This window comes from Rhamphochromis sp. 'chilingali' (genome assembly GCF_963969265.1).
Source record: "Rhamphochromis sp. 'chilingali' genome assembly, chromosome: 21".
NCBI classification, from domain to species: Eukaryota; Metazoa; Chordata; class Actinopteri; order Cichliformes; family Cichlidae; genus Rhamphochromis; species Rhamphochromis sp. 'chilingali'.
Genome location: NC_137949.1, coordinates 4,665,277 through 4,679,204, shown reverse-complemented (window position 1 = coordinate 4,679,204; position 13,928 = coordinate 4,665,277). Strand labels below are relative to the sequence as shown.

The window sequence follows — 13,928 nt, the reverse complement described above, 5'->3', positions numbered from 1 at the left end:
GTTCATCTGCATCTAAAGGACAAAAGTCACTCTTTCGAGGACACCAACGCTCACATTTTGGACACAGAAGACAGATGGTTTGAAAGAGGAGTGAAAAAAGCCATTTACGTCCACTGTGAGCGACCATCTTTGAACAGAGGCGGTGGTTTACGACACCAACTGTCTGCCATCTATAATCCAGTTTTGAGATCTCTTCCCAGACGCCTTAACGACATCTGACCTCAGGAAATCACATGATAGGGTGGGGCTAGGTTGCACAATGAGCTCACCCGAAACCCTGGCTGATTGTGACCCACACCCACTTTCACACCTTGGCTCATGTGATTAGGTAGAGGATCATCAGGGGGTCCTTTGTCCCTCTTTGGGGGGACACTCCCACAGGGTTTAAATCTGGGACTCTCCACCATTTGACCTTAGAACTGAAGAAGCTTCTCAGAGGAGAGGTGAAACGTCTTCAAGCAACCTAAAGAAGTCCAGACACTTTTCTTTCCAAGCTCCTTAGACTACGATGACCTGGATGACTGAGAAGTCAGCCAGTAGCTTAAAGAAAACACACACACATTTTCTGTATTTGGTACAAAAGAACCAATAAAAGTCTAAAGCTAAATATAGTAGTGTTCCAGCCACATTTGAGTATTAGTATTCACATTATTAGTAATAGTATTAGTAGTAGTATATTTTTTTTGTCATTTAGTGCCAAATGAGGTGTAGCATGGTGGTGCAGTTGTTTAAACTATTGCTCTGAGTTTGAACCTTTTGGTCAGCTGCAGTCTTTCTGTGTGGAATTTTCATGTGGGTACTCCCACAGTCCAGAGGCATGAGTACTGCATTAGTTGGTGAATCTCAGTTATCTGAGTCTGAAGGATTTTCTGTCTCTCTGTGTTAAGCCTGTGATGTACTGGTGACTCGTCTAGGGTGTACCCCCTTCTCCCCAAGAGTCTGCTGGGATGCCTGTACAGACAAACAGAAACTGAACCTTGACCATGAGCTTGAAGCTTGTTTTGTTCAGCTTGAGCCTCAGTTTTTTGCTGTATTTATTTCTTTTAAACCATTTTCACTCCTGGGGAAACAGTTTTCTAAAGGCTTTTAAGCTTCCTCTTTGAACACCTTGAGCAATTGTTTCAGTTTCTTGGATTTGGTTCTACTTTTGTGGTTTAGTGATGCAGGCTTCTCAGTCAGCTTCACCAGTTTTTTACAACATCTCAAGACAATTGTGTTTTCTTATATGGAGGTCTGCAGACAGCCAATAGTGAGTTGAGACAGTAATTTAGAATTATTAAGATTCACTAGCTTCTTCTGTAAGGTAAGAACATCTTTGGACCAGGGAAGGGGGAAGGAAGGAAATGTAAACAAAATGAAAACAGAACTCTGGGACTAGACCTGACCTCTACTTTTTCTCCGCCCTATTCACATGAAACATTCCTTTTCCCGTCTCATGCTGTCTGCTTCTTTCCAGTCTTTCTCTCTCTCTCTCTTTTTTTCCCTCTTGGTCAGATTAAACAGTCTTGTGACACTTAGATAGGCCTCTGGTTGCAGCAGGTGGAGCTATAAGCGCTGTCACATGTCAGTGGTGGGAGCAGCAGCTGATTGGTCAGTGTAGTAAGCCAAGGCAGCTTTACTGCCAGCTGCTTTGACAACCATCAGGCAGCAGCTGATTGGAGCTGACTGAGGCAGGTTCAGACTGGGCCTCCACTCGTCCTCACACTGGACTGCTTTGGTCTAAACAGTAAACATGCTATGCTGATGAGGTGATTTGACTTTCTCCATTTCTAAAAATACTAACTGTAGAAAACGTTTTATGTTAAGTGTTATGGTAAGGACTAACTCAAGGGTTCATGCAGCACCCTCTGGTGGTTGTGCCGTGTGTATTGTATGTTGCAGTTTGGCAATAAAGGGAGTCGCCACGATAAGACAGAGCTGTCCCAGTGTCGTTTATGGCGTTGCTATTAAAGTCACGAGAGCTACCAAAACATGGTGTCAGAAGTGCTCGGGAGAGAAGAAGAACATAACGGAACACGGAAACTTCCTCACCGGAGAGAACTCGCCCTGCAAGGTTGCAATAACAGCCACAGTAAGAGCTAAGCTAACAAATTAGCAAGAAGCGCTAACTAGCATCTCGCGACTAGCAACATGGCGGCCGCACCAGCAGCCTTTCAAGTATCACCGCCGTCGAAGTTTGATTTTTCAAAGCCGGAAGAGTGGCCGAAATGGATCCGACGCTTCGACAGGTTCAGGATAGCATCCGGACTCGAGCTACAATCGGACGAAAACCAGGTTAACACTCTGATATATACAATGGGCGATGAAGCTGAAGACGTGATCACCTCGTTGAACCTGACCGAAGAGGAGGCGAGTGAGTACCACACTCTCAAAGACAAACTCGAGGCACACTTTGTAGTCAGAAGAAATGTTATCTTTGAACGTGCAAAGTTCAACCAAAGGCAGCAAGAAGCAGGAGAGACTGCAGACGGGTTTATTACATCCCTATATGCCTTGGCTGAGCATTGTGGCTACGGGGCGCTGCACAGTGAAATGATAAGAGACAGACTCGTTGTCGGAATAAGAGACAAGAGACTCTCGGAGCAACTACAAATGGATGCGGAGCTCACATTAGAAAAAGCAGTGATACGGATTCGCCAAAGTGAACTTGTTAAGAAACAACAGGATCTTCTTAAAAACAACTTCAAGCAGGAGAATCTTTGCAACGTGGACATTGTTAAAGCAAAAACGAAACACTTCAAACCACGAAAGACTGTACCACAAACCACGGAGAGGAATGTGAAAAGCCAATGCAACCGATGTGGAAAGACACCCTTTCACAGCAAACACCAGTGCCCAGCCAGAGAGGTACTCTGCAATCAGTGCAAAAAGAAAGGTCACTACGCAAGAGTATGTAGGTCTGGGGCAGTGGGAGAAATACGTGCAGCGGGTGGTAACAGAGAAGAAAGAGAAATAGCATTTCTGGGAACGGTAGCCTCAGATAGAACAGAGGATGCGTGGTTGACTAAAGTAAAAGTTAACAATGCAGACTGCTGGCTAAAAATTGATACAGGAGCGGACGTAACCGTCTTGCCTGAAAAAGAGTACAACACTCTAGCACAAAAACCGCAGCTGCAACCCACAGATCTGAAACTATATGGGGTGGGAATGTCTCCATTAACAGTTAGAGGGAAATTTACTGCTAACTTGAGCACTCCAAGCAAAGCTACAGTACAGCCTGTGTATGTAGTAGCAGACCTGACACAAGGATTACTAAGCCGCATAGCGAGCGTAGCACTCGGGTTAGTGGCTAGAATAGAAACTGTGTCACTCACTTCAGTAGAAACAGTGAAGCAGCAGTTTCCAACACTATTCAGTGGGTTAGGCCGGATGGCGGGGGAATACAAAATTGAGCTTAAAGTAGACGCCAAACCGTTTGCCCTGTCAACTCCAAGAAGAGTCCCGCTTCCCCTGTTACCCAAAGTCAAAAGAGAGCTTGCTCGGATGGAAGAGTTAGGTGTAATCTCCAGAGTAGAGCAGCCTACCGACTGTTGTGCAGGAATGGTTCCAGTACCTAAACCAAACAGAGATGAAGTGCGTGTGTGCGTGGACTTGACCAAACTAAATAATTCTGTGAAAAGAGAAAGACACATGTTGCCATCAGTTGAGCACACCCTAGGACAGCTAGAGGGCGCAAAGTTGTTCTCAAAACTCGACGCTAACTCAGGGTTTTGGCAAATACCTTTGTCCAAACAGTCAGCTCTTCTCACAACCTTCATCACGCCATTCGGAAGGTTCTGTTTTAATAGACTTTGTTTTGGCATATCTTCGGCCCCCGAACACTTCCAAAAACGAATGTCTCAGCTTTTAGAGGGGCTGGAAGGAGTCGTCTGCCAGATGGATGACATTCTGGTTTATGCTGACACACAAATCCAGCACGACAAGAGACTGATCGCAGTCCTGGAACGGCTCACAAAAGCTGGGGTGACATTGAAAAGTGAGAAGTGTGAGTTTGCAAAGACCTCAATCAAGTTCCTCGGACAGATCATCGATGCTGCAGGAGTCAAAGCAGACCCGGAGAAAGTGAAAGCAGTCAGCAACATGGAAGCGCCCACGGATGTGGGTGGAGTGAGACGATTCCTAGGAATGGTTAATCATCTAGGCAAGTACCTTCCCCACTTAGCAGAGAAAACACAGCCGTTGAGAGAACTACTCAGTACCAAAAACATGTGGTGTTGGAGTGAGGCTCAACAAACAGCATTTGACAACATTAAGGCAGAACTGAGTAAACCACCGAACTTGGCACTCTACAACCCCAAAGCACAAACAACAGTATCAGCTGATGCATCCTCCTATGGACTAGGAGCGGTGCTACTTCAGAAACAAGAGGATGACGCAACCAAACCAGTGGCCTTCGCTTCAAGAGCATTAACCCCCACGGAACAGAGGTACGCTCAAATAGAGAAGGAAGCGTTAGCCATAACCTGGGCATGTGAGCGATTCTCTGATTTTCTTATAGGCATTGAGTTCCATGTTGAGACAGATCACAAGCCTTTAGTACCACTTTTGGGCTCCAAGAACTTAGACGAACTGCCACCACGAGTACAAAGACTGAGAATGAGATTAATGCGGTACTCTTTCACCATCTCACATGTCCCAGGCAAACACATCGCAACTGCAGACGTGCTGTCCAGAGCACCAGAAAAAACTGTTTGTGACGAGACATTAAGAGACGAAATGAACCTGTATGCACATCAGGTGATTTCAGGTCTTCCTGCAACAGAGGAGAGACTACAACAAATAAGAGAGCAGCAAGACAAAGATGAAACACTAAAACAAATCAAACTCTACTGCAAGAATGGCTGGCCGGACAAACTCAAAATACCAGGTCCATGTTTCCCATACCACCAGCATGCAGGGGACCTGACTGTTGAAGATGAACTTCTCCTAAAAGGTATGCGTATAGTTATCCCAAAAATATTACAAAAAGATGTTTTGACACGACTGCACACAGGTCACCAGGGCATTGTAAAGTCCAGGGAACGAGCCAAGCAGTCGGTATGGTGGCCAGGACTGAGCTCTCAACTACAACAGCTGGTAGCAGAATGTGAGACGTGTGCAAAGGTGAGACAGCAACCCAGAGAAACACTCATGCCAACTGAGTTTCCTACACGGCCGTGGGAGTTAGTTGGTGCTGATCTTTTTGAGTGGAGTAACAGCCAGTATTTGGTTGCAGTGGACTATTTCTCACGATACATAGAAATAGCTAAGCTGTCCTCTACCACATCAGCAGCAGTGATTGACCACTTAAAGTCCATATTCGCACGCCACGGCATTCCAACAGAGTTAAGGTCGGATAACGGTCCACAATTCTCCTCAGAACATTTCCAAAAGTTTGCTTCAGGGTGGGGCTTTGCCCACACCACTTCCAGCCCGAGATTCCCTCAGAGCAATGGTGAGGCTGAAAGAGCAGTGAGAACAGTAAAGAGCCTTCTACAGAAAGAAGGAGACCCATATCTTGCTCTCATGGCATATCGCGCCACACCACTTGCCAATGGACATAGCCCTGCAGAGCTTCTGATGGGGAGGAAACTTCGTACCACAGTTCCCATACTTCCATCCTGCCTCAACCCAGGCTGGACAAACATCACTAAACTGAGAGAGAGAGAAGGGAAGGAGAGAGAAAAACAGTGGAAATGGTTCAACAACAGACACAGAGCACAAGACCTCACAGGACTACACCCAGGAGATCAAGTCTGGATAACAGACATGAAAACAAATGGAACTATATCAGGCAGAGCAGAGACGCCGCGTTCTTACCTTGTTGAGACCCCGAGAGGACTTCTACGTCGAAACAGGAGCCATCTCATCACACTAAAAGAGACCAAGACGGAACTGACAGAACAGCAGATCCCTGTCATACCAGAAGACAGCAGCAGCCCGGTTTCGAACCAGGCACAGCAGTGTCTTACACCACCGAATGACCGGATTACTGAGAAAAGATATCCCACCAGAGACAGAAACCCACCGAGGTACCTTAAAGACTTTGAAGTAGGTAGTAGGTACTCTCGAGCACCTGAGTGACCAGCCAGGGGCAGAATAATCCCCTCACTCAGCGGAAGGATTGGGAAGTCTACCCCACCTTCATAGTTGGATAAGTTCACACAGTTAAATAAAATAATTGTTATAAAGTGGAAACAATAAATGTCCGTTACAGAATAAAAGTTAACGTAACAGCATTGAAATATTCAGCTACAAGTTAAGTTGCAGTGAATGTAGTGTTGACATAAATGTGGATTAGCACAGGAAACATTATGGTTATAATGTACTCAGAAAGGGGGATGTTATGGTAAGGACTAACTCAAGGGTTCATGCAGCACCCTCTGGTGGTTGTGCCGTGTGTATTGTATGTTGCAGTTTGGCAATAAAGGGAGTCGCCACGATAAGACAGAGCTGTCCCAGTGTCGTTTATGGCGTTGCTATTAAAGTCACGAGAGCTACCAAAACATTAAGTTCACTGGAATTAAAACAAATCAAATTAAAGCAACTTTAATATGAAAGTGGCTCTCACATCTTGAGCCTAAACCCTCTCACCATTAGTTACTGTAACTAAATGCCCATTCAGATGGTCTTAATATTACAGGGAAGTGCTAGATGGAATGTTCCCTGGGGTCCTTTGAAATTCAGTGGAACAAGTCAAAGTAACATCAATAAACATGATGTTTTCACTGTTTAAAAAGTTCAGAAGTTCACTGACAATAATTATATTTTATTTTTACTTTTTGCAACATCAAATTAATCTGGCAAAATGTATTTGTGTATTCACAGATATAATTCAAACAGGACCTAATACTAGCCTTTTCGACTGCTCTCAGAATGACATGGGGAGAAATATGAGGCTAATGAACTGATTCTTCTGGTTAAGAAATTACCAACACGAGTGACTAAAATTCATATATTTAGATTAAGATACAAAGATTCATTTTAAAGGGAACTTAAACTTGTTTTTCCCCAAAAGTGGGGAAAAAATATTACATTCATGATGGATTTGAAATTTGAAATGTTTAATCATTCCTTGCAGATCTCTTTAAAAAGTCTTTAAAACACTAAAGTAGGGTAGGTAGTAGGTACAATATATTTAGTTAGTTATTATATGCATCACAATAAAGTGGTCACAGAGCAGATGTAGCAGATATCCATTTTGGCCTACATTTGTAAGGTATCTCTGGAAGGAAATGGATCAATAAAATGCATACACTACATGTACAGTTTTTGTACATGTAAATTAATTAATGTAAATTAATTTTAGTATGTAGGCTAAACCCACTTGTTTGGATGTTGTTCTGACATCCAAACAATTGTACAAATGTGAAATTACCATGTGGATCCACATTATCCACAGCAAGTTTCTGACAAAAACATTGGTTTCCTGGAACAATGTGATTTTAAATTGTTTAATATACTTTGTATCTGCTTATTGATAGCAGGTGACTGCTTCGACAAGGAGTGAGGTTGCTGTAGCACAAAAGAAACTAACTACGCTTAACTAGAACTAAAACAGCACTTGATTTTTATTCTCAGTTGTGTTTGTCTATCCATCACTACCATTTCTTTCCCTCGGCACCTGTGGGCCAACCAGCAAGTGAGATTTCATAGTTTATTTTTTTATTTGTTTTATTTTTTATGACATTCTTTGGAACCAGTTTGTCAACATTTGCTTGTTTTAATTTTTTTCAGTGATAGCAAACTAAAATAATAATAATAATAATAATAATAATAATAATAATAATAATAATATGTGTTTTATATGTTAGGTTTCACAGAATAATGGCATATTTTAACATCATTGTACTTTTCCTATTTTAAAAAATAAAAAATAAAGTACAACTTTACTTTATAATCAATTTTGACCTTTTGGCTAATGCATTTTGCCATCATTCTGACATGCTCATGGAGTTTGATAATTCAGCAAAACAGAAGCATGCAAGCACACATAAAGAAGTGTAATTAAATTAGTTTTTCATGTAAATTATTAAAATAATTTATTATATTATTATTTATTTTTAACTGATCAGTAAGTTTAGTAAATGAGAAGATAGGGATTTGTAATGATATCCGTTTCTAGGTTAAATACTTATGCTATGTGATTACAATAATTGCATAAAATCAGTAAATTACTTAAAATAGAGAAAACAGTCTAAGGAATTTAAAAAGAAAAAACAGAAAAACTGTGTAAAAACAGTGATGAATAATATATTTTCTTAACGTTAAAAATGTTGTAAAAATTTTTTTAGATTTTTTGTGCCAAACAAAAGTAACACTGTGTCTGTATTGCAAGTATTGCCTGTCAGTGACAATAAGAAAAAACATCTGACACATTTCTGGCTCCTTTCAAACACTTTTGTTAGACTGAAAAAAAGCAAAAAGACTAGTTGCTAATTAAAATGAAAACTTACCATTTCATATTCCTCCATCACGACCACCCTTAACAGTAACCTCACCTCTACCTCCTTGGTCTTCTTCGTGAATAATAAAGATCATTAATCAGTATCTACGGGAGTCAAAATAATGGCAAGATAAATGTTTTAATTTATTTTTCATTTTGTTGTTAAAGTTGCTGAAATAATCTCAACGAACAGAACTACACGACGGACAAGAAGAAGTGCCCATTTTTTAGAAGGTATTTAAAATCAATTGCATGTCTGTCATGTAACACTGATGGAGGCTTTCTGCCAAAACATGCAGATTATTCTGCACCAAAAAAGTATTTTTAGATCATCATCATCAGGCTACAGGAGTCAGGATAAATTGATTCTCCCCCTCCTGAGAGGTGAGGCAGCCACACTTTGATTTTTCTTGATCAGATGTCTTTTCCATCATCTCCATCACCGACCTGCAGCCAGCTCTCGGTGTCCCTGATTTGCACTTTGATTCAAGCACCACTGGGTAAAGCAAATTTCATCAAAGTTGTTTCCTGAATAAAAAATGAAGGCGTTTATTTCGCTCTGCAGAGCGTGGCGCCCACAGCTGATGGAGAGGCTCAGGCTGAACCCATGTGAGCAGAAAATGTCACAAACACCAACAAAACCAGCACTAGTTTCGTCCAACCATCCAACCAGCAGGTTTATGGGAATCTGAAATTTGAGAAGAGGATGAAGGTCAGCAAATGAATCAACATACAGTACCTAAGAGTGCAGCAGATTCATCCTTTTTTTGGATATTTGTGCTTGATTCCATCTCTTTTCACCATGCTGTTTAAGACCGAAGAGGAACAGACATCAGCAAAGACAAAATATGAATCTTATAGGAACATGTCCCTGTACGTGTATAAATAGTTTTGTTAAAGTGAAGACTTATAGTCCTCGCTTTGGAGTCACACTCTCAGAAACAAGGTTTCAGGTACAGGTAAAATCCTTATAAATGTACAAACTAAGGCTAATTACTGGTTGTCAGACTGTGTGGACAACTGTGTGCCAACACAGTTGACAAATATTAAATGGTGATTCTACATTAGTCATACAGTAGGTGTAGATATTAGTGGTAAATGATAACGTTACACAAGTACTAGTCCATTCCCAAGTAACAAATCCATATTTACTCCTAGAAAGATGCATTTTGCTACCTTCAGATTCCTCCACTGGTGTAGTGGTTAACATATTTGTTTGGAAAGTGAGCAGGCTCTTTTGGGATTGTGTCAGGAAGGACCTGCTGTAAAATCAAAGATGTGGAGATACCTGCTGTGGCAAGTAAAAGCGGCTTTATTGTCACCAGAAGGCCATTAAGTTACAAAACAGAAGAGTTCAAATAAGTAATCCCAGTAAAGGGTAGAATGGAGGTACCTTACAGGGTTTCAACATTCCAAGCTCTTAATTTATCAGTTTTTTAGTGTATAAAAATGTAAGGTGGGTTCTGAAAAAACATTACTGTTGCTGAAAAGTGAACATGTTGTTTCGAAACTGAATGTTTTGGTTCTCGGTTTGACTCCAGGAGATTGATATTTAATCTGGCTCTCACTTATCTCAGGTTAAGATTAAGGTCGTGGTTTATAAAGTGTATGAATGTGTGTCTGTTCTATCTTTGTATTGGCAGGTTCAAATCTGCTTGTTTTTGCCTTTAATATGAAAAAAGTGCACAAATCAAAAATATGCTGCCACAAAACATACTCAGCACAAATATACCTGTGATTCGCTTTCTTCTTCTGTGGTGTCGTCTGCAGTATTTACACTACATTGGAAATGAAATTATCCCTTCTGAAACAGAGCTTGATTAAAAGAAGATGAGATTTAAAAAAAAGAAAAGAAAAAGAAAAGAAAAGGGGCAAAAACAGAATGAGTATTTTCAGGTTGGGCTGATCTTTGCCGATCTAAATACTCTCAGCTTCGGGTTTGCGATGTGCAGATTTAAGGCGTGTATTCCCTCAGAAGCATGCATTGCCTTTATTCCCCGTCTGTCAGTCTTCGTCACTTTTATTAAACGATTAGTTAAGAAAAGAAAAACACAGTGATTTTACAGCAGGATCTCCAGGAAGCGAGCGGCGGGCTGATTGCGGTGCTGCCCCTCGCCGCTGACGGCCCTCGTCGCCTGAATGCCAGTAATCATTTGTCTGATTTGATATGAAGAAGAATGAACCAAGCAGTGTTGATTAATGCTGATTTGGATGGATGGAGGGATAGCTGGACCCCCTTCTCCCCACCACACCATACCCACCACACCAACACCAGTATCTCCAGCGCTGACGACGACTTGCTGGAATATTATTACACACTGACGCCCTCCAATCAGCTAATGGCTGGTTAGCAGAAAGGAAGGAGGAGGATTGTCAGATATCTGAACTCTGCTGCAGGAACAAAGGCTGTAACCTGAGCACACAGCCAGCCCTGTTTAGATCCAAACAGCCAGAAAACGACAGGAACCAAGAGAAAACCCAGCTGCTGCTCTCTGACAGCCTGCACAGAGCAGTGGTTACAATTGTACAATCTGTGAGTGTGCACATTTATTTTAACTCCTGCACACGTACGCTACAGTCCTGGAAAAGGGGGTCATGTCTTTTGTAGTCAGCTGCAACACAGATGCCTGATTTGGTTAGAAAAAAAATGTATGACCAGTAGAGGGTATTTAGGGTTGGTCCCAGAGTCTGCACGTCAAACCATTATCATTTATTTAGTGTTCAAGACACATTTCTAGAAAGTGATAAAATGTCATATTTTAAAGTTAAGTCATCTCCAGCTGCTGTGAGAATAGTGCATGAAATGTGCGCTAGTACAGTGTCACTAACTGGTAAACTAGATAATAGAGCTTTCTACTGTGTATTTAATGTTGTAAAATGTTGTATTTTAACCGAAACCAGAACACTTTCCTTTGCATAAGCAATGAAACTGTTTCATTTACAGTAAGTGGTTATTACAGTTACAGTTATTATATGTGTTTGATCTGACTGCAGAAACCAGACTCACTTTTTTCCCTATCACTTTAAAATCTCTCTAAGCAGTAGCATTGTGAAGGTGAAAGCTAACACCAGGTAGCCCACCTGAGTAAACACAAGATGGTGAAGATGAATGTCTGAAGGCTTTCTGTTAAAGGAACTATGAAGATGAAAGAGGGAAAAGAGTATATAAGAATACAACTGAGTAACAGAGTAACTAAATTCTTGTATGTATGTGTATATGTATGTATATATATAAGTGTATGTACTGAAAAAAAAATCGATGTTCTGAGGTTAATGATTAGTGATATTAACGACACAATATTAAGCTTGCATCTTTAAGAGAAGTTGTGTTTTTTGTCTTTCTATTAAAGTAGTCTAATCTTTTTAGGAACACCAACACAGAGAAGTTCCCAGTTTGTAGTAGCATTGCTTGTGAACATTACCTAAAATATTCAACATGTTCCATAAACAGGTTGGTTATTTGTAACCACAACTTCATTCTCTAATCTTTGGATGACAGAGTGGTAATCAACTACTCGTGCGAGCAAAGTTGTTCTGCAAAGGATTTATACAGGGACATTGCTCATTACTGCTAAACAATGAACAAAGAAAAATATACAAGTTTTAACCCTTTAAAGCCGGTCGGAGCGGACACGCTCCATTTTGCGTAACTATTTTTAAATCCTGGCAGCTCTGCAACCACGTGAGCTAGTGCAATAATTTTTTTTTCATATGAAACCGGAGGAGTTGTACTTACATCTTATGACATCAGCTTGTCCTATGTCACAGTGTCCTTCCACATATAGCTTTGCAAAAACTGCATGAAAAGCACTTGTACACAGCAAATCCAGCATGTCCAAATTAACACTGTCGGATTTGATTTCAACACTATTAAAGTGTCTATATGGGTCCACACCAGAGAGTGTTAATTTAACTCTTTTTGGAGAGTTGGTACGTTAACTCTGATTTAGTGTTAAACACCAAATCTGTCTGGAGTTGATAATTTAACACTTGGTGTTAAGAGTTTATATATTAACTCTCAAAGAGTATTTTAGTTTAACTACGTAAGAGTTATCTTCTAATTCATTCTAAAAAGCGGGAATTTTACTGTTCTGAACTTCTAGAAATTTCTTTTGGAAATAAACATTTACTAAAAAGATGCAATGGTTTTTGAAAAACATTTATTCTGAACTGTGCACCACAATTTCAAAACATTTTCTGAAAGATGTAACAGTGTACATGTTCTCACTTTCATTAGAATTTTGTTTATCAAAAGGTCTGACATGGTAAATGCAAATAACAGCATTCTCATCACTTATTGCTTCAATACAATATGCATGTCCTTCATTCATCCCTTTGTGGAACTTCAACGCACTTCTGCTCTCCCCCATATTCCATCTTCACAAGCATATCCTGTGCGGAGATCGAATAAAAATTAGTTGACAGTAATTAATGGCACAAATAATCCAGTAAACAATTGCAGCACAGTTAAAAAAAAAAAAAAAAAAAGGAATCCTCTTTGAGCCATTACTTGTGTAAAGTATTTTCCCAAAAGACAAGGACACAGGCAACAGGTAATACTGAACTAAATGTAAAACCTCAACCTTTTTCATTTTTACCTAAACCGTGTGCACAAAACTCTGGAGGGATCTATGCTACCGTAGAATCCAGTCAGGACGTCTGCTACTGCTGTTTGCTCGTTTATTTTTTTCTGGGCGATCGTTTTCAGGCTTCAAGTAGCACCATTATACCAACATTTCACATTCTAGACATTGTTTTAGGTGTATTTGACCAAAAGTTTGACTGAAAATTCACATGCAAGCTTTTTTTCAAGGCTGTGGTATTTGCCCGCAAACAATACCTTTCAGCTAGCTAAAACAGAATATTATGCTATCAGTGAGCAACATGGCTAATGCCTTTCACACAGCTTTGTCTCAACTCCAAAGAGCCACAGAAGTAAAAGCTAATAACAATTGAAACAATCTTTGAAAAAATGACTTACCAAGCATGGCAAACAACTCAAATATGTAGAGCAAAATGTTCTGAAACGGCTTCACTTCAGCTTCGATTGGAGCCGTGCTGGGGGCGGAGTCTGTGAATTTACTCTGTTGGTGTCATAGCCCCTCTAGGAGTTCAGAGTTAAGAGGTCAAGAGTTAATATTTCCATTGTAACACCTCCAGATTTGACAGAGAAACACTCATTTTTAACACTCGATTTTAACTACTATCATTTTACACCTCAGAGTTACATTAAAAGAATGTGACTCTACTTAGAGTAAAATTAACTCTACTTTTGCAAGGAGACTATTAACACCAAAAAATTTAACACTTTTGAATTTGCTGTGATAGCAACAAAAACATAATATTCCAGAAACACGCTTTGCCGATCCGATCAGCTGTTCATAACACTTCCTACGTCCATCAGCGTGAACTATCGCATGTCCGCCATGACCTGCCCGAAACCGGAAGTGACGTCATTTTGCGGAAATGTAGTTTTTTACCATCGTGGCCTCATGAGCCTCTA

The 13,928-nt window shown here is 40.6% G+C and overlaps 1 long non-coding RNA gene across 1 annotated transcript; it reads right to left on the bottom strand.

The window, feature by feature from the left end:
* Positions 1-12,568: 12,568 nt before the first annotated feature.
* LOC308389099 lies at positions 12,569-13,531 on the bottom strand. The gene is made up of 2 exons (XR_013970215.1): positions 13,407-13,531; positions 12,569-12,817 (listed from the first exon to the last, which is right to left on the bottom strand). It is a non-coding gene; the product is annotated as an uncharacterized lncRNA (long non-coding RNA).
* Positions 13,532-13,928: the final 397 nt, after the last annotated feature.